Source organism: Prionailurus viverrinus, chromosome B4, assembly GCF_022837055.1.
Source record: "Prionailurus viverrinus isolate Anna chromosome B4, UM_Priviv_1.0, whole genome shotgun sequence".
NCBI lineage: Eukaryota > Metazoa > Chordata > Mammalia > Carnivora > Felidae > Prionailurus > Prionailurus viverrinus.
Window position 1 is genome coordinate 125,863,249 of NC_062567.1, and position 23,108 is coordinate 125,886,356.

Here is a 23,108-nt window from a genome sequence, read left to right on the forward strand (position 1 = left end):
ATTAAAAAAAAAAAAGGACTCTTTTCATCTAAGACCCAGTCTCTGGAATTCAACAGTGAGCCAAGTGCAGGAACCTGCCTGCCAACCCAGCCCAGGGACTCACACACTTGTGCAACTTCAGAGAAGAGGCTGGCCATGAAAATGAAGTTTCAAAACAGAGCTGCAGCGAGGGTGGGAACTCCTTTGCTGCCTTTCCCACAAGGGGCATCACCGGAGGTGCATGCACATTCACATGCACATGGACGCCCTGCGAGTGTTCAGCCTCAAGCATCGGCAGAGGGCAGGAGGGGTGGCCACACAAGGAAGACCTTGGGGAGATGTGCCTTAGAAGTAGGAACCCGGCTGCTCAGCCGTTTGTAGACCATCATGAGCACCTCTTATGAGACTATCAACTGCTCATCACCTCCAAAAACCTGCAACCCTCCTGAGTCCAATTATCTCCAAACTTTCCCTCTTTTGCATTCAAGTTTCTCATTAAATGAGCACACAAAGCATGGCCTGGCGTTTGGATGCCTGCACTGTTTTCACAAATAGCAAGAGTCTAAGTGATGGAAACTGAGCCTGACAGTAGCCCCTGTGGCCTGTGCAGGAAAGGAGAGAGTGAAAATCCCAGGCCAAAGATGAACAGCGTGAGGCAGCCTCTGGAGTAACATGCAGGGTAACCCTCAAGAGGCAGTTTGTTTTGACAGACTGATAGACACAGACAGACACAGATATCAACAGATGGATGGATGACAGACACAGATGGATGGATGGATGGATGGATGGATGGATGGATGGATGGAGGGATGGAGGGATGGAGAGATGATAGACATGGATGGATGAATGGATGGATATATAGACAGATAGACAGATGATGGATACAGATAGAGGGGGGAAGGAGGGAGAGATAGACGGACAGACAGACAGACATGGATGAATGGATGGATGGATAGACAGACATGGATGGACAGACAGACGGATGGATGGACGGATGGATAGATAGATTCATAGATAGATACACAGATAGTGGGGATGGATGGATGGATGGATGGATGGATGGATGGATGAATAAATAGATAGGGAGTGAGTGAGTTGTTGAGGCCAAGATTCTAAGTCAGGTCTGTCTGATCTCCAAAACTAATATCCTCTCTGTGACACAGGGTTTACCCTCACTTGACCATCTAAAATTCCAGAATGTTCTCCTGGAAAAGCTGCTCAGAGGGACTGTCACTCTCCCTAAGGACCTGTCTCTCAAGTCATTCTCTTCACCCAATCTGTCCCTATAACTAAGATACCAGGTAAATGTCATATGCGTGTATGTGTGTTATGGGTAAGTATACATGTGTATACCCACACACATTATCTGCATACACACACCCACACACAGCGTCAAACACATACCCCTGAGGCTCAGTAGCTTCCATAGTCTCTCCTTCGCCAGGCACGTTGGTGCCTTCGCCACCTGGCACTTGCCTACAACCTTGTCTCCCACGCACCTCAGCCCCTTGTAGGCCACTCCCTCTACAGGCCCCTGCAGAGGCTGTCGGAGGTTTATGAAAGGCCCTCTGGCTGCCTCTTACCTCTCCTCCAATGGTGTTCCATGTGTGAGCATCTTTCTCAGGCCTTCCCATGGCTTGCCGCGCTTGGTCACACACTTGCCCTTCTCCTCTCTCTAGACCAGGACACCCTCAGGGCAGCCCCTACTGCTTTCATGGCTGGATCCCTAGCACGACGTCCACTGTTCTTGTGGCTGTTGGCCAGTTCACAGAGCCAAAGAGCTTTTGAGTTGTGCAGAGTCACCAAATCCACATGCAGAGAGATCACAGAAGGGAAACAGAGCAAAAATACAGAGGACGGAGCTAGAGCCGCTGGAGCCGGACTCAGCTTCCTAGTCGAGCTGGGGGCAGGACAAAGCCCGCTGGCTAAACAGCTACCTAATAAGTGTGCCCTCACATCTGAGACAGGCTCCGCTGCGAATTAACATTCAGTAGCGCACCTTCTATTGGCAAAACGCTTCATTGTCATTTTTACTGGTTATGCCTTACAACTTCCCGCTAGGTCAATATCATGGAGGGGGTCGGTGGTAAGGTAGGACAAGATCATTATCCATGGTTGACAGGTAGGGAGGCTGAGGAGAGAGGGAAGGCAGAAGGGAGGAAGGAAAACTGGGGAGCCTAGTGTGGCACATAGAAAAGGGGCCCTTACAGGCAGACGACCCCGAAGGACACCCCACTTCAGTAACTATTTTGACCTTGGACAGTCTGTGCCACAGTGTGTCACCTATAAAAACAAGCTATGATGGGGCGCCTGGGTGGCTCGGTCGGTTGGGCGGCCGACTTCGGCTCAGGTGAGTCATGATCTTGCGGTCCGTGAGTTTGAGCCCCGCGTCAGGCTCTGTGCTGACAGCTCAGAGCCTGGAGCCTGCTTCATATTCTGTGTCTCCCTCTCTCTGACCCTCCCCTATTCATGCTCTGTCTCTCCCTGTCTCAAAAATAAATAAACGTTAAAAAAAAAAATTAAAAAAAAACAAGCTATGACTGGGGCGCCCGGGTAGCTCAGTTAAGCATCTGACTCTTGATTTTGGCTCAGGTCGTGATTTACGATTCCTGACTTCGAGCCCCACATGGGAAGCCTGCTTGGGATTCTTTCTCTCTCTCTCGCTCTCTCTCTCTCTCTCTCTCTCTCTGCCCCTCCCCTGCTTGCACATGCTCTCTCTCTCAAAATAAATAAATAAACTTAAAAAAAAAGAGAGAGATGACTATACTTACTCACATTAGCACAAATATTAAAATCTCCCTATGATACAATGGCCAGTTTATAAGAGTTAAATAAATGGCATTTCTTTTCCTAGTCAAGATGGAGTACAAGAGAGTGAGGGGCTCAGGATTCCAACCTGGGGGCTCCCAGGGCTCAATATGGCGGGCACGGTGAGAGCCAGTTTACAAGATTTATTCACGTGCGTGGGCTGCTAGTTCTTACGTAGCCAGGGCATTTTAACAAGAAAAGTGGGAGAAGGGCTTTTAGTAAAACATTTTGCCTCGGAAGGTTGGAAGAGTCAGCTGGGAGGGAAGGGGGTTCAAAGAGGTGGTGCGTATGGGGGCACCCACTCTTCCACAAATATTCACTGAGCGCCTATGACGTGCCAGAGACTAGGAAGAGGGCTACCATCTCTCACGTGTGTCTCAATATGCATTCACTCTACCCCCATCACCTGACTCAGCTTTGAGCCATCCACCACTGTGGCCCCTTCAGTTCCTGCTGCCCACGGCTAAGCCTCACCCCTCAGGTTAGCTGCTGGTCCCCCCGTCACGGGGCAACTCCTCCACCTCCTCAGAACCCAGAGCACCCCCCACCCCTGCAAAGACCTTCCCATCCAGCATGACCCCACAAGACACTCCCATCACACTGCTGTCTCTGCTTTACCTGGGGCACATACCAAGGTGTGACACCGCCTCGTTTGCCCGTTTACAGCCTGTTGCTCCAAAGACAACATTTGCTCCATGGGGACAGGGACCCTGCCAACTCATTCATGGTTGTCTCTCCAGAGCCCGATAGACTGTAGGTGTTTGAGAAGTACTTTCCAAATGATCAGGGAGGAGGAGAGAGGGGGAGCATGGGGTGGCTGCACAAGACTGGAATGGACTTGAGACCACGCGGGAAGCAGGCGGACTACCTACTGCCGGGGCCCTGGGGGCAGAGCCTTGTACAGCAGGGGTTCTCATCAATATCTGTCCACAGTCTGTACAAGCTTGCCTTCCCCCCCTCCCCCCCCAGCATGTATTTATTTTATTCCTTCGCTTCTTGAGGGCAGCAGCTCTGTGTCCTACCCTCTGTGCCCCATGGACCTGAACAGATGGTACATAGCAAATACTTATTGAATAATGAAAACAAAGCAGCCTTGCCCGCGCTTTCTGGTTTATTTTTAAACAGAGGAGACACCCAAGGACCAGCAAGCCCAGTGACTTGGCAAAGGCTCACAGAACTCAGCGGATGAGAACCGAGGTGGTCCCACCTTCGGGGGCTCTGTGTGCTGTGATCACTGACTCCCTCGGATGCCGAAAGAACCATCAGTCCTTCAACCCCTCCTCAGGAGTGTCTCCTCTCCACAAGCAGGGTCCAGCCAAGGCTGTGGGTTACACCCCATCCCATTCTCACTGCCTTCCCAGGAACGGATGCCACAAATATTCGGGCACACGGTACGTGTTCAATAAATATGCGTTGATAGACTGATTTATCCCCACGCTCAAAAGCAACCTCAAAGACCACCAGTTTGAAGGGAATTGGACTCATCCATTTTACCAGCAGTCTGATCCGGGTTTCCAAGCTCACACGGGTCCCATAACCTTTGTAATCCAAAAGTACTGACCACGACAGCCAATTTCTGTCCACCCCACCCATCACGTCTCATTTTATATCCTCCCCAGGGTACGTGAGCTCGAAGCTCTCCCTGGGTCTGCTAGCCTGCAATGCACATGGGAGGACAAAACAAGTAAGTTATCCCACACATACAAATGCCCTGAATAACCTGTTTGAAGTTTAGACCTTCTGGCCACAAACTCTGTATCCCTCTGTCGCTGACAGATCTCAGGTTTTCTCCTTCCCTTTCCCGTTCTACCACCATCCCCGGGCAGCTCCAGCCAGCCTGTGGCTGTCCATACCACCGGCTTACCCAGTCCTTAATTTCTGATGCCAACATCCTTCACCACCACGCCTCCTTGGTACCAGCTCATGGTCCCAGACATCATCCAAGAATTTCCTCAACTATCCGAACTGTAAATATCCCTCCTTTATGAATTACTTAATCCCACTAAATCCACTTTCCTTAACCTACATATCCCCCAACCGTGGGGCCCTTTGTGGAGAGAACTCACTGTGCACCAAGCCCCGTACACAAGGTGAGACAGTTTTCAGCCTTCTTGCAGTGAGGTGTGACTCTGAGGGACTAAGTTTTAACCAGTGGGACGTGAGCAGCACTGGCACCGTGCTCTTGTCCTGTGCTGGCTGGACATCAGTATCCACAGCTTCGAGACCACATGAGGACCCAAGTCACTGTGTGGAGCAGACATGCCACCCCCCCCTCCTTTACTCTCCCCAACCTTCTCCTTTGGAGAATGAGAAACAAACCTCTTGAAGCATTCTACACTCTTGGGGCTATTCAGGCTGCTCTAATGAGATGGTTATAATAATTAACAAAACATTTGCAAAATGCCTAGTATGGGATGTGACACAGAGCCTGCCAACATAACAGACACGTGATTAATTTTTTTCCCTTTACTCGCTCCTGTAGCATTTTGCCCCGACTCTTTAAAATGAGAACAGAGGTTGCCAGGTATTAAATTCCCCACTGCACTCTCGCCCTCAGTGCTGCCTGGAAAGCTGGCAGCCATCTCCTGCTCAGACCCCTGGTAAAGCCCAAGACCATTCAAAAGTGGACCAAGAAGTTCATCCGGCACCAGTCAGACGAAGTCGTCAGAATTAGAAGCAACTGGCGGGAACCCAGAGGCACTAACAACAGGGTGCACAGGAGATTCAAGCGACAGATCGTGACGCCCAACCCTGGTTACAGGAGTAACAAGAAAGCAAAGCACATGCTGCCCGGTGACTCCCGGAAGCTCCTAAACCACACCGTCAAGGAGCTTGAAGTGTTGCTGACGTGCAACACGTCGCACTGCACAGATGTGGACACTGCTCTCACGTGTCCTCCAAAGCCACTGCGGAAAGAGCAGCCCGGCCGGCCATCAGAGTCAGCCATCACAACGCCAGGCTGCACAATGAAGAGAGTGGACAGACGGCTTGCGCGCGCATTGTATTTCTGTTAATACAACCATAAAACTACAAAATAAACCAACTAATTAAATACGTTCCTCACTGAAGCAAGCTGCATTTTACCCATCTTCATCATCAGTTATTAAGCACTGGTTATCAGTAACTAGCAGCAGCTGGCATTCACGTGTCAAACTTGAAGTGCTTTGTGTGTGTGATTTCATTTCCTTACAAAACCCCTACGAGGGAGGTACCATTTGTATTCCCAGGTTTCAGGAATTGAAGGCTCAGGGTGGGTTAAGGATTCTGCCAGAGGTCAAAGAGCTAAGAGAGAACAGAGGGCTTGACTCCAAAGCAGGTGTTCTGGTCCTGTCTGAAACAGGATTGTCTTTTCCACTAAATGTGGTCCTCCCTCCTGGTCCACCACCACCCAGCTAGCTGCTCAAGCCAGGAATGTGCAGACCCTCCCAGGGTCCTTCTTCTCTTTTATTCCCCATGCTTACCACTCACCACTCACGAGACCAAGTGCTTCTCTCCATCCCCCTGCAGCCATCTAAATGCAGCTGGCTCTCATTCCTATGGCTTCTTGATGGAGACAGCAGTGGGCCAGGGAGGGGGAGGGGGGGCGGTTGGTAACTCACCTCCCAAATTGCTCCTTCCTCGCCGCTGCTCAAGAGGTATGCTGGCTGAAACTCAGTCACACAGTGCCACACCCCTGAACACCCTCAATGCTTCTCATGAACTACACATGAGGCACCCTCGCTGCCGATGCCCATGGTAGCAGACTCCCTGCACCAACTTGATGAACTTATTGTCAGTTACACAGCACTAGATTGTTCACTCCTGAGGGAAGGAATCTTTCTTCTTCTTCGTCTTCTTGTTTAAGTTTATTGTGAGAGAGAGAGAGAGAGAGAGAGAGCAAGAGAGAACGCAAGTGGGGGAGAGGCAGAGAGAGAGAGAGAATCCCAAGCAGGCTCCATGCTGTCAACGCAGAGCCCAACACGGGGCTCCATTTCACAATCCATGAGGTCATGACCTGAGCTGAAATCAAGAGTCGGACGCATACCTGACTGAGCCCCCCAGGCACCCAGGGCAGGAGCCTTTCTTAACCAACACTGTATCTACACCAGACTTCCATGTCGTCACCGGGAACATGGTGGTAAACAGAACAAACCCCTCTGCCCTCCTGAGATCCCACTCTGCTTCAGGGATCTCTGAATGCTCCATGCTGGCTGGCAGGTATCATAGCAAGGGCAGAATGGACTTAAAGAGAACCCTGGCTTCACATCTAAATGCTGCCACTTCACTATGTAAGCACAACAGAGTTAGCGGTCTTCTCCGGTTTCAATCTCTTCATCATCAAGTAGAAAACCTGGCAGCTACAGAAGCCTACCGTAGGGTTAAGTTAGGTGATATAAGCTTGGAACGGTGTGAGGCACGTAATAGGCAAATCCTGACTGATCTCCCCATCTCAAAATTGTAAGCTCTTAGAGTCTGGGGGCCATACTTACATTTCCCTTTCTTTCTCCACCATGCCATTAGGGATATAAACCATGCTTGATAAATGTTTGTTTGACTGATTAGCTAGTGCAGATCTCCAGGAAAGTGAGCCAAAGATATTTAAGGATCTTTCTTCCTAGCCACCTGTATAAAGGATATAGAAGAACGTGCTGAGAAAGAGAACAGAGCAGAGATAACAGGTAAAGACTACTCCAAAATGATGTCCTGTGTCCTCTTCACCCCAGCCAATGACCTTCTGCTTGCTGAAGCCCATATTTCTCCTAGTAGAAAGATATGTGTGCGTGTGTTCATATATACTTACATCAAAGTAGCTCAACTGTCAGTACTCTACTGGAAATTCTGAACAACCATAAGCATAAGGAACAAGAAAAAAATAAGAAGGGAGACAGACTAAGGTCTGCGCAAACGATCAAGCACTTATAAACTGCCCATGAAGAAATGGAAAACTATAAACAGCAGTGCCTCAATTTACCCAAGTTCTATTGAAGTAACATTTTTGGGTAACAAAAGGCTTACTGTTTTTGTTACATTTAGTTTTAACTAAGTGAAAAGACACTTCCTCTGGTCTTATAACCAATATAACAAATATATTCTAAATTTTTCTTAATGATCCTAGTTAATTACATATCCCCAACCTTGGCATGGGCCTGACCAAGGCACTGTGTAGCAATAGCTTTTACTATATGCAACAGCATTATATGTGCCCCCGGGAGCTAAAGAAGCGTCCTGGCAATCAGCTCTACGCAATGGATCTACCTGACCTTATCACTGGTAGACATGACTTTCCCATACTTTTCCTAGATGTCAGGCTGTCACTCCTTTTCATGTTTCTGGCCAGCTTCTCAAGCTCGTCTTTCAATGCACTGTTTTGTTATATCCTCTAGCCTAGGAATTCAAACGTGAAGTTGGTCAGAATAATCTAAGGCTATCAGGGATCACATGGTTCATCTTCTCCCAATCACAGGCAGACCCGATCGTCCCCAGCTCCTATAAGTGAACAGTGACCTTGTGGCTATCTTTGGACAACCAACTGTAAGCAAAAGCCTGTAAGAGCCAAAACATGATTCCCCAAGTTCCAACTTCCTCCAGCCACCGGGATCTAGCACATTCCAAGGAGTGGGACTTGCTTGAGTCCCAGAGTATTGAGTAACACGGAGCAGAGACCCTCCCCACAGACACATACCAACCACAGATGAGTGTGTTACATGAGTAAGAAATAAATCCTTGTTATTTAAACCACAGAGATTTGGGAATTGCTCATATAAATAACATAATCTAATCCATCATGACAAATATAAATGATATATTAAAAAAGAAAACAAAATCATGAGTCATCTGTCAAGAGGCCCTCCAACGAGAAAAATTCATGAGCTTATACTCAGACCACAACACACACCTTGCCCTTGCTCACGTGCATAAATATATCCCGGGACGCCTGGGTGTCTCAGTCATACGTCCAACTCTTGATTTTGGCTCAGGTCATGATCTCAGTTTTGTGATTTCGAGCCCCACTTTGGCCTCTGCCCTGACAGCGTGGAGCCTGCTTGGGGTTCTCTCTTTCTCTGCCCCTCCCCAGCTCACACACTCTCTCCTTCTCTCTCTCAAAACAAACTTAAAAAAATTTATAAATACATCCATAGTACCAGAGTGCACCTGATTTTACTGCTTCCTTGCTATGTCTCTGGGGAGCTAAAACCTGCCCAAGGGCAGAAACCATGTCTTTTTCCTGTCTCCCCAGAACCTAATACAGTGCCTGATACAGAACAGAGGTCAATACATACTAATGTAGGGTGGAAAAAATAATTAGTAGAGCTTGCCCAAGTTAACACAGGACCTGTAATGGAAAAGGAATTAGGCTCAACCATCCTCCTAAACCACAGTTCCAACCACCCCATCGGATAGGTCCAATGGTATGCCATCCCCTGTCCTTGCCCTCCACATCTGAGGACACAGCCAATGACTCATGCCCATAGACAGTGTGACTGTGGACAGATGCATCTGCACCCAGCCCGCGGCTCCTTCTGTCCATTGTGCCTGCCCATTAGACAGTGTGGAATTTTCTGGCCAGGGCTGATGGTCGATAGAGCTCTTTCTGCTGCCCTTTGGGGTCAAGATATCCTTGTACCGACTGAGTCATCTGAACTTCACACTGGCTGTCCTGTTGGAAGGGAAGACCTTGGAACAGAACTTTGTAGTTACCCCAGAGCACCCCACAGCCCAATGACAATGCATTCCTCATGTGCCCTTCAAGTACCTCACCAACTAACAAAAATTGGTGCCATGTACTGGGTGATCATGCCATTGTGCTACGTACTGGGTTATGTACTTTGCTTACATTCCTCTCCCACCCAATCTTTAGAACACTCTCATAGGGTAAATATTGCTATCCTCATTTTCTAGATGAGAATATGAATGAACTGAAAGGCTCATGTCACATGCTCAAGTGAAACACCCAGGGGGCTCCTGGATGGCTCCATTGGTTAAGCTTCTGACTCTTGATTTCGGCTCAGGTCATGATCCCACGGTTTGTAAGATTGAGCTCCGTGTCAGGCTCTTCACTGATAGCTGGAGCCTGTTTGAGATTCCCTCTCTACCTCTCTCCTGCTCAAACTCTTTCTCTCTCAAAATAAATAAATAAACATTAAAACACACACACACACACACACACACACACACACACACACATACACACAAAGGTCCTGGATTTTCTTAACATTTTTATTCACTGGTATTTCTCAGTCACATGTATTTTTCTGAATCCACCATTTATCTGTTCATCTACTTGTTCCTTTCACCTATAAATATTTACTGAGAGCTCTACTATCCCCATTTTCTATATGAGGTTTCAATTTAACTAGCAAATGATGGTTCCAGAATTTAAAGGTTCGACTCATTACAAAGCCGAGGCACTCTTTACTAATAACAGCACCTACCTCATAGGGTTTTAATGATAATCGGATGAACTATATAATATAGGGAATGTGCTAACAGCAGTGCCACACACATAGTATGGCTTCAGTAAATGTCGAGCTGTTTATAAAATTAAATAAATGACAGCTATTGCCCACCAAGACATTTTGGCACAGTCTTTGGTAAAGAGAGGTGGGAGAGGGATGGGGGCAGGTGGGCAATAGGGACCAGGTCTTATGTTATATTGTATTAGTGCTCACCCCAGAGGCAACACTTGGGGGCTGTGCTTTCTCGTATGCAAGATGAGGAAAATGTGTTAGATCATCTCCAGGAACTTGTCTTAAAATGTTCTGATTTGTGATTCTAGTAGTTGATCAATAAATAAGCGACTTCATGACTAAGCCCCTGAGGGAATCCCCCAAGTCTGCTCTGCAGAGAGCACGGGTCTTTACTCTAGAAAACGGGGAGGGGTCCCAGATGACTGAGCCTCTCTAAAACAAAGCTCAGAAAGGAACATCTAAGAGGCCACTCTTTTCATTTCAGAATAGGGGTATTTATCAGATCCCAAATACAGGATGGAGACAAAGACAGGGAAACAAAGCCCACCTGGCGTTCCCACCACCCATCAATGCTGACTCCAACAGAGACTGGAAGCCACTAAACTCCCCAGCTGCAATTAGTGAGAACAAAACAGCAGGTGTGCATGTGGGAGAGCAGCATGATGGGAGGAAGCGCCTGGGAATGCAACACACAACTGCCACTCAATGAGGAACACAGGGCAGGAGGCTCAGGAACGCATCAGAACGGGGCTGGGGAGGGGCAGGGCTGAGGATGCCAACCTGCCCATCCCACACCTAGAAATCCTGGTGCCAAGGACAGACGCATCTGCCATCCAGCATACATTTCAAACACAGGCACCTTCGTTTCTCTTTTAAAACAGAAAGAAAGAAAGATTTTTTTTTTTTAATTGTGGTAAAATTCCTTATGTCACAAACTTGGTGGCTTAAAACAACAGAAACTTGCTCTCTTAGAGCTTTGGAGGCACAAGTCCAAAATCAAGGTATCCCGGGGCTGGGCTCCCTGCAGCAGATCCAGGGGAGAATCCAGTGCTTGCCTCTCCCAGCTTCCAGTGGCTGCTAGCATTCCCTGACTTGTGGCTTCTTGACAGCAGTTCCTCCCTCCGTGGTCACATCACCTTCCCCCCTTCTGTGCATGGACATCTCCCTCTGCCTCCGTCTTATAAGGATGGATGGGATTGCATCTAGGGCACACCCCCAATGATCCAGGATTATCTCCTTATCTGGAGGTCGTTCACCAATCACACCTGCAAAGGGTTTTTCTGGACTTTCAAGTGAAGTAACATTTACAGGTTCCGGGGATTAAGACCTCATATCTGTGGGGGACATTTTTCAGCCTACTTCAAGTCTCTTCTTACCTAATTTTAAGAAAATAGACAAATATTTTACCTTCAGAGTCACAGACCTAGGATAGCCAATGCTGGAGTAACAGCCTTAGACATCAGCACATTCCAGCCTCCTCCAACTGAAAAGAAGAGGCCAGAGGTGAAAGTTTTTGGCCTGGAATTCCCCAGAATACACAGCCAGGCAAACAAAAGCTACTTCAATCCGCGGCTTCTCCCAGGGCATTTAAACAACTTCCCTGAAAAGAATATTCTATTACCCTCCTCTCCTCCCCCCCCACTCAAAAAATCCACCGTGCATAAATTTTTGGTACATCTGCTGCATAAAATGAGCCACATCTCTACAAAGGGATATAATTTACCAAAAAAAAAAAAAAAAAAAGCCACTTCTGAGTTAGCCCAGTAGACCAGAAATACGAAATTCAAGAGTTCTGGCATGGGTTCATGCCTGGGCAGTGTGACCTCAGACCTGTCACACAGTGGCCTATGCAGGAGCCACACGGGAGGTGTGTGACAACTGGGATCTGATCAGGGCTGCTCCTGAGGAAGAGAAAGCCAGCATCGTGGTGCACAGCTGATGGGAGCAGAGAGAAATGAGTCATGGAGACAGGGAAGGAGGCTTATTCAGTTACCTACCTCGTTGGTTCTCAGGCTTCAGGAACAATCAGAATTACCTGGATGGACAGTGTTAAAACACAGATTTCTGGGCCCCACCCCCAGAGACTCAGATTCTGCAGATCCAGGGTGGGGCCCAAGAATGTGCATTTCTCACAAGTCCCCAGGTGCTGGGGAAGCTGCCTGCTGGTCTGTGGGGACTGTTTTCTGGAGGACCCGGGCTGGGACAGGGAAGAGAAGTAGAAAAGGAACAAAAGGGGTGGGTATCAGAGACAGCACTGCTCAAGAATTCCTATGGTTTTGGTGGATGTGAAGAAATGAGTTGACAGGCACAAAGGTGCTGTATTCACAAGAAGTGGGAGCATAAAGGGGGAGCCGTGAGGAGGAGGGAAGGCGAAGGATTCGGCGTTCCACACACTAAGTATAAAGCTGCCACAACAGAGCAGGTGGGCAAACACATCCACACACCCAGGGGGCGAGCTCATGAATGAGGTGAAGCCACAGAACCTGGAGGTGACCCGCGTTTGAAGGGCGGGAGAAGGGGTGTCGACATAGCCAGCTGGATGGGAGTTCTCAAGGAGCTAGCTGAGTGTGGAGAATCCTTTTCCAGGAAGTGCCCAGGAGGAGGCCTCTGCAGCAGCGGGAGGTGATCTGTGGGATGAAATGCGCCACCTGGTTCAGGAAGGGGGAGGATGGAAGAGGGGCGCGTAGACCTAACAACCAGCTCACTGACAGCACAGACTGCAGCTTGGGAGCGGAAGCCAGATTCTGATGGCCCAGCTGAGAATGTGAAAGCCTTGGCCATGGGCTCTTCTTTGAGGCCTGGTGTTGAAGGCGGAGGCAAAAGGAAGGAAGAAAGAGTTTTATATCTTCTCAGTGAGGGACCACTCTCTCTAGAGGTAAAAGAGCCATCTAAAAAGAGGAATGGGGGGTGCCTGGGTGGCTCAGTCGGTTGGGCTTCTGACTTCAGCTCAGGTCATGATCTCGCGGTTCGTGGGTTTGAGCACCACATCGGGCTCAGTGCTGACAGCTCGGAGCCTGGAGCCTGCTTCGGATTCTGTGTCTCCCTCTCTCTCTGCTTTTCCCTGCTTGTGCTCTGTTTCTCTCTCTCAAAAATAAATAAACATTAAAATTGTAAAAATTAAAAAAAAAAAATTAAATAAATTCCCAGTCCCTAAAGTAGTACCTGACAAGTGGCATCCTTGGTAAAGGAAAACTGAAGGAATAAATGAATGAATGAGAAAATGTAAATAATATAGAGGTATAAGTTACATTTGTTATGTATGTTATATATATAATGTAATAAAGTATCAAAATTCTGTAAGAGTGATATGGAAAGACAAAAGAAAGAACAGACCAACATCAGTTCCAAATAGCTCCCCCCATCTTTGGACTTCTGTTTCTTAAACTCAGCTCTAGCATTTCTACCTGAAAAGCATCTTTTTTAAATTTAATCCAGATGGAAGAGAAAATGCAGCTGCCACTCTACCCCCTTTATTGCCAACACTTTTCTTCTTCTCCCCAAGGAAAGAGAAATTGCTAGCCTGATTGATAAGGCTGAGAATATTCATTTGGCCATACTTAAAAGTGAGGATTAGGGGCGCCTGGGTGGCGCAGTCGGTTAAGCGTCCGACTTCAGCCAGGTCACGATCTCGCGGTCCGTGAGTTCGAGCCCCGCGTCGGGCTCTGGGCTGATGGCTCGGAGCCTGGAGCCTGTTTCCGATTCTGTGTCTCCCTCTCTCTCTGCCCCTCCCCCGTTCATGCTCTGTCTCTCTCTGTCCCAAAAATAAATAAAAACGTTAAAAAAAAAAATTTTTTTTAAAGTGAGGATTAAAAAGAAAAAAAAAAAAAAGAAGGAAAGAAGGAAAAAGAAAAGAAAAATTGGTGTGCACCTCTTCATACCCATTCCTCAGCTCCCAGTCTCCTTTCTAATCACATTCCATGCAGGGCGCCTGGGTGGCTCAGTCAGCTGAGCATCCGACTTCAGCTCAGGTCAAGGTCTCACAGTTTGTGAGTTCGAGCCCCACGTAGCGCTCTGTGCTAACAGCTTGAGCCTGGAGCCTGTTTCAGATTCTGTGTCTCCCTCTTTTTCTGCCCCTCCCCTGCTCATGCTTTCTCTCTCTCTCTCAAAAATGAAATAAACATTAAAAAAAAAATCAATCACATTCTGCACTCAGGGCCCTTATTCTTGCTGTTCCCTCTCTCTGAAATGCTCTTCCCTGCTTATCTAGGTGGCTTGCCTCCCCGCCTCACTCAGGACCATGATTACTTGTTACCTTCTCCAGGAGGCTTAAAAACCTCTTTTTCTAAAACAACATCCCACCCCATGCTCATGGCCCAGTCACCCTCTTTAGTTTCCCTTCTCAGTACCTCCTGCACTTGACATAATCCGTGCTTGTTTGTTCACTAGAAGACCCACTGGAGCATGGGGTTGGCTTTGCTCCTTCCTGTATCCCCAGTGTGTAGCTCCTGGCACGTAGTAGGGACTCAATAAATATTAAAAAAAAATTTTTTTTGTGTGTACAGTCAGCATCAAGAACTATTGATGAATCCATCGCCTTACTTCTCTGGAATCCCATCCCAGCCTTAATAGTCCCTTTAAGGGTCCCTGGGGGGATGGACTGGAGCAGTGGAAACCTGAGGGAGTAAAAACCAGCTCCTCCCTGCACCTGTGCTGCAATCAGAGGAAAACTGATGACTGGCAGAAAAATCCAGCCACCATCTGGCTGTTCAAGGACCCCTCCTGGGTGCTGACAGCATTGTCATTCAAGATAATGAAGATTAAAACCAACAGTGATCCAGGGGGACAGGTTCCCAGGAGGCAGCCTGGCTGGACTTAACTCCTTCTGAGCCACAGAGCTTCCAGACAGGCTGGGAGGAAACCACCCCTCCCTGAGGATGGAGGCAGGAGGCAGGCCGGGTCCCCGCTTGAGAGATTACAGGTGACGGTCCCAGAAAGGGAGGAGAGCGAAAGCGCCTGGGGGAGGTAAGGAGCGCCACCCCAGCGACAGATGTAACATACCATCTGCCCATCCGTCAACAAGGCCCTTCAGGCTGGAGGCCAAGGATGCTTTCAGCTCATTTATTAAAGCGATGGTGCGTGCTGCCACCTCCAAGGCCTGAGACCCACGGCCACTTGGTCTTCAACGGACAGTCCACCTCTGAGGTTTACAGACACAAGTTGTACAGCTTAATCACTTTCCACGAGCAAGTGCTGACCACACTCGATTCGAACATAAAACTTCGGGGAGCTCTCAAGAGCACAGGAAAGCAACAGTGAGCAGATGCCAAGGCAGAGGGAGCCGGCTGCCATCCAGGACACCCCCTCCCTGGAGCACGGGTGGAGACACCACCAGGGACACGTTTGCTCCGTGAGAGGCAGCAACGGCTCACACTGTGCCAGACAGCCTGGGGTGGGGTTCCACCTCGGCCGCTCAGCGGCTGTGTGGTCTCCGACAACTGATTTAACATCCCCACGCCTCAAAGGCGAAGTAAGGCTGCAACACCTCAAAGGCGAAGTAAGGCGAAGTGACTAACTCCCAGGGTTGTTATAAAAATTAGGTGAGTTCATTTATGTCAAGCATAAAGACCAAGGACTGGGGTACACCTGTATTCTAGAGGCCGGAGAGGATGATATGATGCTGGTGGTGATGATGGTAACGGGACTGGCGGTGGTGGTAATGAAGGGGATGGTCGTGGTGATATTATTTCCAGATTAGCAGAGATTCTGGAGTTACACAGAACAAAGGAGTGACCAAAAAACTCATTGAGAGAAGCGTGACATAAAACGCAGCACTTTATCTTGCACGGGGTGCGTATGAGCACTGTTCCTCTGCCCCTCCTTTCCTACTCCTCCAGTAACACACCTGAGAACAAGGAGACAAGTCTGGAGAGACGAAAAGATGCCGACAGTGGGAGAGAGCAGCCGAGAGGGTGGGTGGGAGGCTCATCAGTAGTTGCACTAGGACCTGATGCCAGCCCCGAGGCCTCGGGTGGCCCTGGGGGCTCACAGGAGCACTCTTGGGGCTGACGGTGACTTCCTGGAAGCAGATGCTGGAAAAGTACTTTTCAGTTTTAAAAAAGATCACTGAATGAGAACGCACATGGTATGTCTGCCTCTCTCCTTAGTGCCTTCACGTCCAGCCCTCCAGCCTTCACAGTCAAGGCCATGGACCCTTTGCACTCAGGCACAGGTGCACCACTGGGTAACGTGGGATCTACAGGACAGAGTCCACACAACACACACACACACACCCACAGGTGCCCATGCAGGTGCACCACACACGCACATGTACCTGCACACAGACTTGAGCCCCCAAAGAAGAGGGGATTCAAGCTGCTGGCCAGCACACAGAGCCCCTCCCAACCTGGCCCAGGGCTCATCCCCTGACACCTACTTCACCTTTCCAAATCCCAGGCACCTGGGCAGTCGTACTAACAGGTTTGAACAGTGCCTTCCACCACTTATCTCAAAAGTCCCTCACCATCCTGTTCCTGCAGCTCCCACTGACCGGCAGGCCCTCCCTCCCTTCTTTCTAGCTAACTCCAAATCAGTTTTCAAGGTTCTGGAATCAAATGCCTCCCCTGAAAGCCTCTAGTCAGTGGCCCTTTTTCCAGGGCCCCATAATACTGCTCCTTACGTCCCCCGTCAGAGCACAGGGAGTCCCAGCACCTGCCATGACAACCAGATTCCCAGGGAGCCCCTCCCTGGGGCCCTGGAGGCCCCCAGCTCCCTTCTGCCCTCGTGCATGGATCAGATGTAAGGGCAGACACAAAGCCTAAGTCCCACATACTCCAAGAGCCCCCATCTAAGCGACAAAATAGATGAGGAACAGCCCTGAGAGGGGGATGGGTGTCTGATGACCAAAAACACAGAGGGACCAAGACAAACTCATGTCTTAACCAAAAGTGAAGTCGATGACCAAGGGACCCAGGACGCAGAGCCAGAGCTTCCAAGCTTCCCAGGAGCTGTGGCTTGGGCCCAGTTTAGAACTCTGCAGACAGGAAGTCAGGAAGGGCTTTTGAGCTGAGGCAACCCCAGAGGGCTGGGAACAGGCTGGCTCCACCCAGAGGGCATAGGGTAGGTGAGCTGCCCCCTGGGTTTCAAATACAAACTCCAGGGGCACCTGGGTGGCTCAGTCAGTTAAGTGAACGACTTCAGTTCAGGTCATGATCTCACGGTTCGTGGATTCGAGCCCTGCATCAGGCTCTGTGCTGACAGCTCAGAGCTTGGAGCCTGCTTCGGATTCTGTGTGTGTGTGTGTGTGTGTGTGTGTGTGTGTGTGTGTGTGTCTGCCCCTCCCCACTCGTGCTCTTGTCTCTCTCTCAAAAATGAATAAACGTTAAAAATTTTTTTTTAAAAATACAAACTCCAGCACATGCTGTGCTATCCTGCAGGAGCTTACCAAAACTCTAGATAGGAGCCCAACTACAACTGTGCCCAGCAAACAGTAAGCGCTCAGTAAGTGCTCTTATTAGGCCACTGTTAATGAACTAGGCCAGACAGGACTTTGCAGGTACTGTGGAACGTCTGAAGTGTGACCCTGTCCTCAGGTAGGTAAAGGCAGGCCACAGCAATTCCTTAAGCCCCAGGACGCACGTGTACCTTCCACAGGAGAACGTGTGCAGGAAAGGGGTAGAAGCAGGCCCTCTCTAGAACCCAAAAGCACCATGTTCGCCAAGATCTTAGAAGGTACCAGCCTGTGAATTGACTTTCATGCTATTAATCATACTGTATCTTCAATTAGATTTGAAACTCCTCAGTAATACCAAAACACATGAATGGTGCTTCACCAATTACAAAGCCCTATAATCAAGTCAGTAACTTCCCTGTTCCAGGTAGAACCGTGTCTCCTCCTTCACCTGGCCCTCCACCCCTGCTCCCCACCCCCCCACCCCCGCCTCACCCTCTGCCAATTCATGTTCTGAAGTCTTACTCCCAGGACCTTAGATTGTGACTGTATTTGGAGACTGGGGTCTTTAAAGAAGTAATTAAAGTTAAATGACATCTCTAGGGTGGTCTGATCTGACTGGTGTCCTTATAAGAAGAGGCCATTAGGACAGACACACACAGAGGAAAGACCATGTGAGGCCACAGGGAGAAGACGGTCATCTGCAAGCCAAGGAAAGAGGCCTCAGGAGAAACAACCCCCTAATTCCAGCCTCCAGGACCATAAGGAAATGCATTTCTGTTGTTTAAGCCCCTCATTCTGTGGTGCTTTGTAACAACAGCCCTAATAACACACCCATGAGGTCAGTCTTAGTGTGTTAATTACCTTCATTGTACCATGAGAACATTGGACTTCTCAGACTTAACCGCTAAGAGGGATTCAAGAGAATAAAACCTAATTCCTTCTACTCCCTCCTAAGGATCTGACATTTACTGCAAAACATTTATTGAGTATCTACTATATGCTGAGATCTTTTAAAGGGTGCTAAGGATACTAGAGTCACCAAAAAGCCTCTTTCTTCTCTCATGGAGCTTACGACTGAAGGAGAGGTCAATGATAACCATAATCCAATAAATATAAAATATCTACCTTAAGAAATAACCAGGGAGCACTAGAAATATGAGCAATTTTTTTTTCTTATTCCCATCTGTAGTTTACAAACATTGAAGCCAAACAATTAAAGTTTTGTTTTTTAAAAGCTAAGCCATAAAGTGAATATTCAAAGGAAAAGTGCTGGGGAAAAAAAGAACATTGCTCACTCATTTTACCCTTCTTTAAATGAAAAAAAAAAAAAAAATCAAGCAGTGGCAAGTTATAAGCCCTGAGTAAAGTTTCTATCACATTAATATGCCTCGGCAGCAAAGCTACAGCCTTAGAAATGATACAGTTAGCATTTTCCTACGCAGGATAATTTTCCCTCTAAAGTTTGAGGCCAGAGCTATTTCAAAGAATAACTACGCTCGGGGAAATGGATTTTGTTTTTCTTCACCCAGATGAGAATTCGCACAATGGCTAACACTCTCCACCAGGGAAAATTCTTGCAAAACTGGATCGAGCTGAATTTCACTTTATGGCTGGTGCTTACGCATAAATTATTATTACATGTTTATGAGGGGTTTATGTTGGTATAATATTTTACCGCGAGAGAGGCGTTTACACAACATGTGGCATCTTTAAGTGTTTTTCCGTTTACCATCCTGCACTTTGGGGTCCATAATGGCAGGCAAGTCTGTGCAAACCCCTTGTGACTGTCAACCCCCTGGCTGGCCTGGCGCTGTCTCAGCGGGGGGATTAACTGCACTGCTGCCTGCGACAGAAACGGCAAGGACTCCACATCCCCACAGCCCTCCAGGAGTGTCAGGTGCTTTTGTAGCCACGTTAATTAATGCATCGATGGCATTCAAGACGGAACCAGAAATTCAATAGCATTCCCCAGGCTCGTGGATCTGAGCTGCCTAACAGAGGCGCAGGTGAGAAATGACATTTGAGGTCCTGGCAATATCTACAAGCACTTGTTTATTCATGCTAAGAACATTCTGGCACTAACTGCAACCTGACTACTTTGAGATTCAGTGTAACTAAGAGCTAAGTTAGAATCCAGGCTCTGAAGCTCAGCTGGCAAGGATCAATCCCCCAAACTCCAGGCTTGGTTCTACCATCCTTAAAATGGAGGAAATTACAATACCTCTAACAGAGGATCACGGGGACACTGAGATGAAATGAAGCCGTAAGCTCTTGGTCCCAGACCTGACACATGACTAGGCACTTAAAGGTATGCTATTTAGGTAAAAGAGGTCACAGCTTATTGGATCCACATAAGAAGAGCGGTCAGGAGTCACTCTGTTCTTCTTCTTCCCCACTGCGTTGGTGTGTCAGGGTCCAGCCTGACTTTGAGAGAGTGGGAACGGGGTTCCGGACCCATTCAAGAGATGCAGTAAAGTCCTTCCATGTGCATGCAAAACTGTGCACATGCAAATATGCACAAAGGAGCCCCTTTGGGGAAGAGGCCACATTGTAACAGCCTCTCCAAAGGGATCCACAGCCAGAAAAGGTTGACAACGACCTATGTGGAGTGCAGCTTGCTCCTCTTGTTCAGCTTGCTTCCTGCAGGCTGGACAGAGCAGGTGTGATGAAGTGGAAAGACAGTGGAGTCAGTTCAAAAGTTCAAATCCTGGATCTGTGCCCTTCCTGCTAGGGGCTGATGGCAGAGCTCTCCAGCTCTCTGAGCACAGTGCTTCAGCAGCAAAACAGGATCTAGGCCACCTCCTTGCAGGGTTTTGGGGAGGGTTAAATATAATAACACATGTCTGACATGCAGTGGCACCAACTAAGTGTTAGTCTTCCCATTCACAGTCCTGCTGGGAGAATGGGAGGGTTCCCTTGGTCAAGAGGACCAAGCACACGCCTCATCTTATCTTTCCGTCCATTCGCTGCTTCGTGCACATCACGAACTCGTGCCACCTAGGCTATTCCTGCACCTGGCTGGGCTTCATCTTGCCCGTCTACACCCACCCACAATCCCACACTCTCTCTATTCCCAGCTAGTCCCGTCCATGCCTGGCTCCACAGCCAGGGCCTGAGTTGCATCCCTCTTTCAAGTGGCAGCATTAGCTTCAGAATCGAGCCACCTGGGTTCACACCTCAGCCCTCCCACTTCCTAGCTGGTGACTGGAGACCAGTAACCTAACCTCTCCAGGACTCAGGTTCTCAATCTGTAAAATGGGGATGATCATGGTTATATACCTGGCTGGGGAAAAATGAGTTAATCCATGTAAAGTGTGAAGACAGTCCTGGCATATTATGAGTACTAGATGTGATTCAGATCTGATTGCGAAAAACACAGACTTAATGAGGCCAGCTCGGATAATGACAATTTACCATGAACACTTTAAGGACAAAAAGGGAGACAGCCCCTCCCATGAACCCCAGAATAGTAGCCGTAGTATAACCAAGCAATACAGACCTGGCCACTAGAACCCAGGCAGCACAAGTGACCTCAGCTGGGGGAGCATGGGCTCTGCCACGAGCGGATTCCATGGCTCCATGTGTCTCTAAGATCTGGCCTCGTTTCCTCCAATCTCATATCCCACTGCTACATCTCAGACACAACAGCTTTTCTCTGTCCTTTGAACAAGCCAAGTTCACTTGCACCTCAGGGCCTTTGCACTTGCCGATCCCTCTGCCTCAAATGCTCTACAGTCCTATCTTTGCACAGCTGCTTTATCACAGCCTTCAGCTGTTTCCTCCCCGAGAGGCCTTCCCTGACACCTAATCCTTCCCTTCTACTGTCCACTCTCTAGCCCATCGGTCTGGATTATTTCCTTTATAGCACTTGTCTTTCAAAACAATAAAAAGCATTTTTCTATATTGCCTCACCCTGGAATGTAACATCCAAGAAGGAAGGGATTTTGCTTCTTCATGCCCCTAGAAGAGTGCCTCATCCATAGAAGAAACACTGTAACTATTTGTCACAGGAATGAATTTCTCTACTTCTTTTCTTGAGGCCAAGTGACTGCTCCTCTCTGTATTTCTAGTTAAGATTCTCTAAAAGATACACATAACTAGTCACCATTATCGCATCAGGTTTCGGGTTCCTATGCTAGCCCACCACAAAAAAATGCTGCCCAGACTCTGCGATGGCCAGTGTGTCGGCTGCCCACCCTTAAGGCAATGAACACATATGCCCACAACAGTCCCCATCAACAAGGGGGAGGCCACTGCTATCCGCAGGTGTTGGGAATGTGGCAGAGCCCATGACAGTCGTGTCAAAGGCAGAGTCCTTGTAACACCCTCCTTCCCACATATATAAATCCTTCCACATATATACTGTTTCCCCAACAACATCACGAAATTCTTAACGCTTTCATACCTGCCCTTAACACCTTCAAGAAGGGCTAATTCAAACGGATTATGAAAGGCAGACCTAGTGCCTGAGAACAAAGACCAAAATACAGCAGCAAGAGTGAAAAGCACTTGTAAACCATAAAGAGCTTTGTGAGAACATCTTTATGGGAACATCTGAGTCTTGAGGCACGTTCAAGGAGCTGCAGGGGAGCAAGCCCAGGTGAGTGTCCATATGAAACAGCCGCAGGTGGGGCTGAAGCCCCTGGCCAGTCTCCAAACGAGGATTTCAGGTGTGGTGAGGCACTGCTCCCCCAGTCCTGGGCCAGCAGGGCACCGTCCACTGAGCAAACGTCATCACTTTCCACGATGCTTCAGGGTGAGAAGCGTCAGAAAGCTCTGCCCTAGAGCATGGATCAGCATGCTGTTTATGTAAAAGGTGAGACAGTAATATGTTGGGCTTCGGGGCCATATGGTTTCTGGTGCCACTACTCCACTCTGCCCTTGTAGTGGGAAGCAGCCACAGACAACAGCGAATGAACAGGTGTGGTTGTGTACCAACAAAACCTTCCTTGTGGACGCTGACATTTAAATTTCATATAATTTTCACATGCAATGAAACAGGTTTTTTTTTTTTCATTTTTTTGACCACTGAAAAATGTAATAAAAGCCACTCTTATCTCATGGGCTCAGGCAGTGGGTTGTAGTTTGCTAATGCCTGCTCTAGACCACTCCCCACTGCTGTCTCTTATCACACGGTCTGAACGTCAAGATTCTCTTGACATTCTAAGCTGGGGCTATGGATGCTGAAGTTTCCTCTACTCAATCTTTAATCACTCATAAAACCACTATATCTCAAAAAAATTTTTAATGTTTTTTTTTTGAGAGAAAGAGAGAGAGAGAGAGAGAGAGAGCAAGCATGTTCACATGCGTGAGTGGGCAGAGAGAGAGAGAGACAGGGACAGAGAATCCAAAGCGGGTTGTGCTGACAGCAGTGAGCCCGACGTGGGTCTTGAACTCACAAACTGTGAGATCATGACCTGAGCCAAAGTCAGACACCCAACCAACTGAGCCACTCAGGTGCCCCAAAAAATGTTGTTTTAAAA

General features: G+C 48.4%; 1 protein-coding gene across 2 annotated transcripts in view; it reads right to left on the reverse strand.

The window, feature by feature from the left end:
• LARGE1 (LARGE xylosyl- and glucuronyltransferase 1) overlaps nt 1-23,108 on the reverse strand; it is a 541,787-nt gene that overhangs the window by 445,913 nt on the left and 72,766 nt on the right. The window lies entirely within an intron of this gene.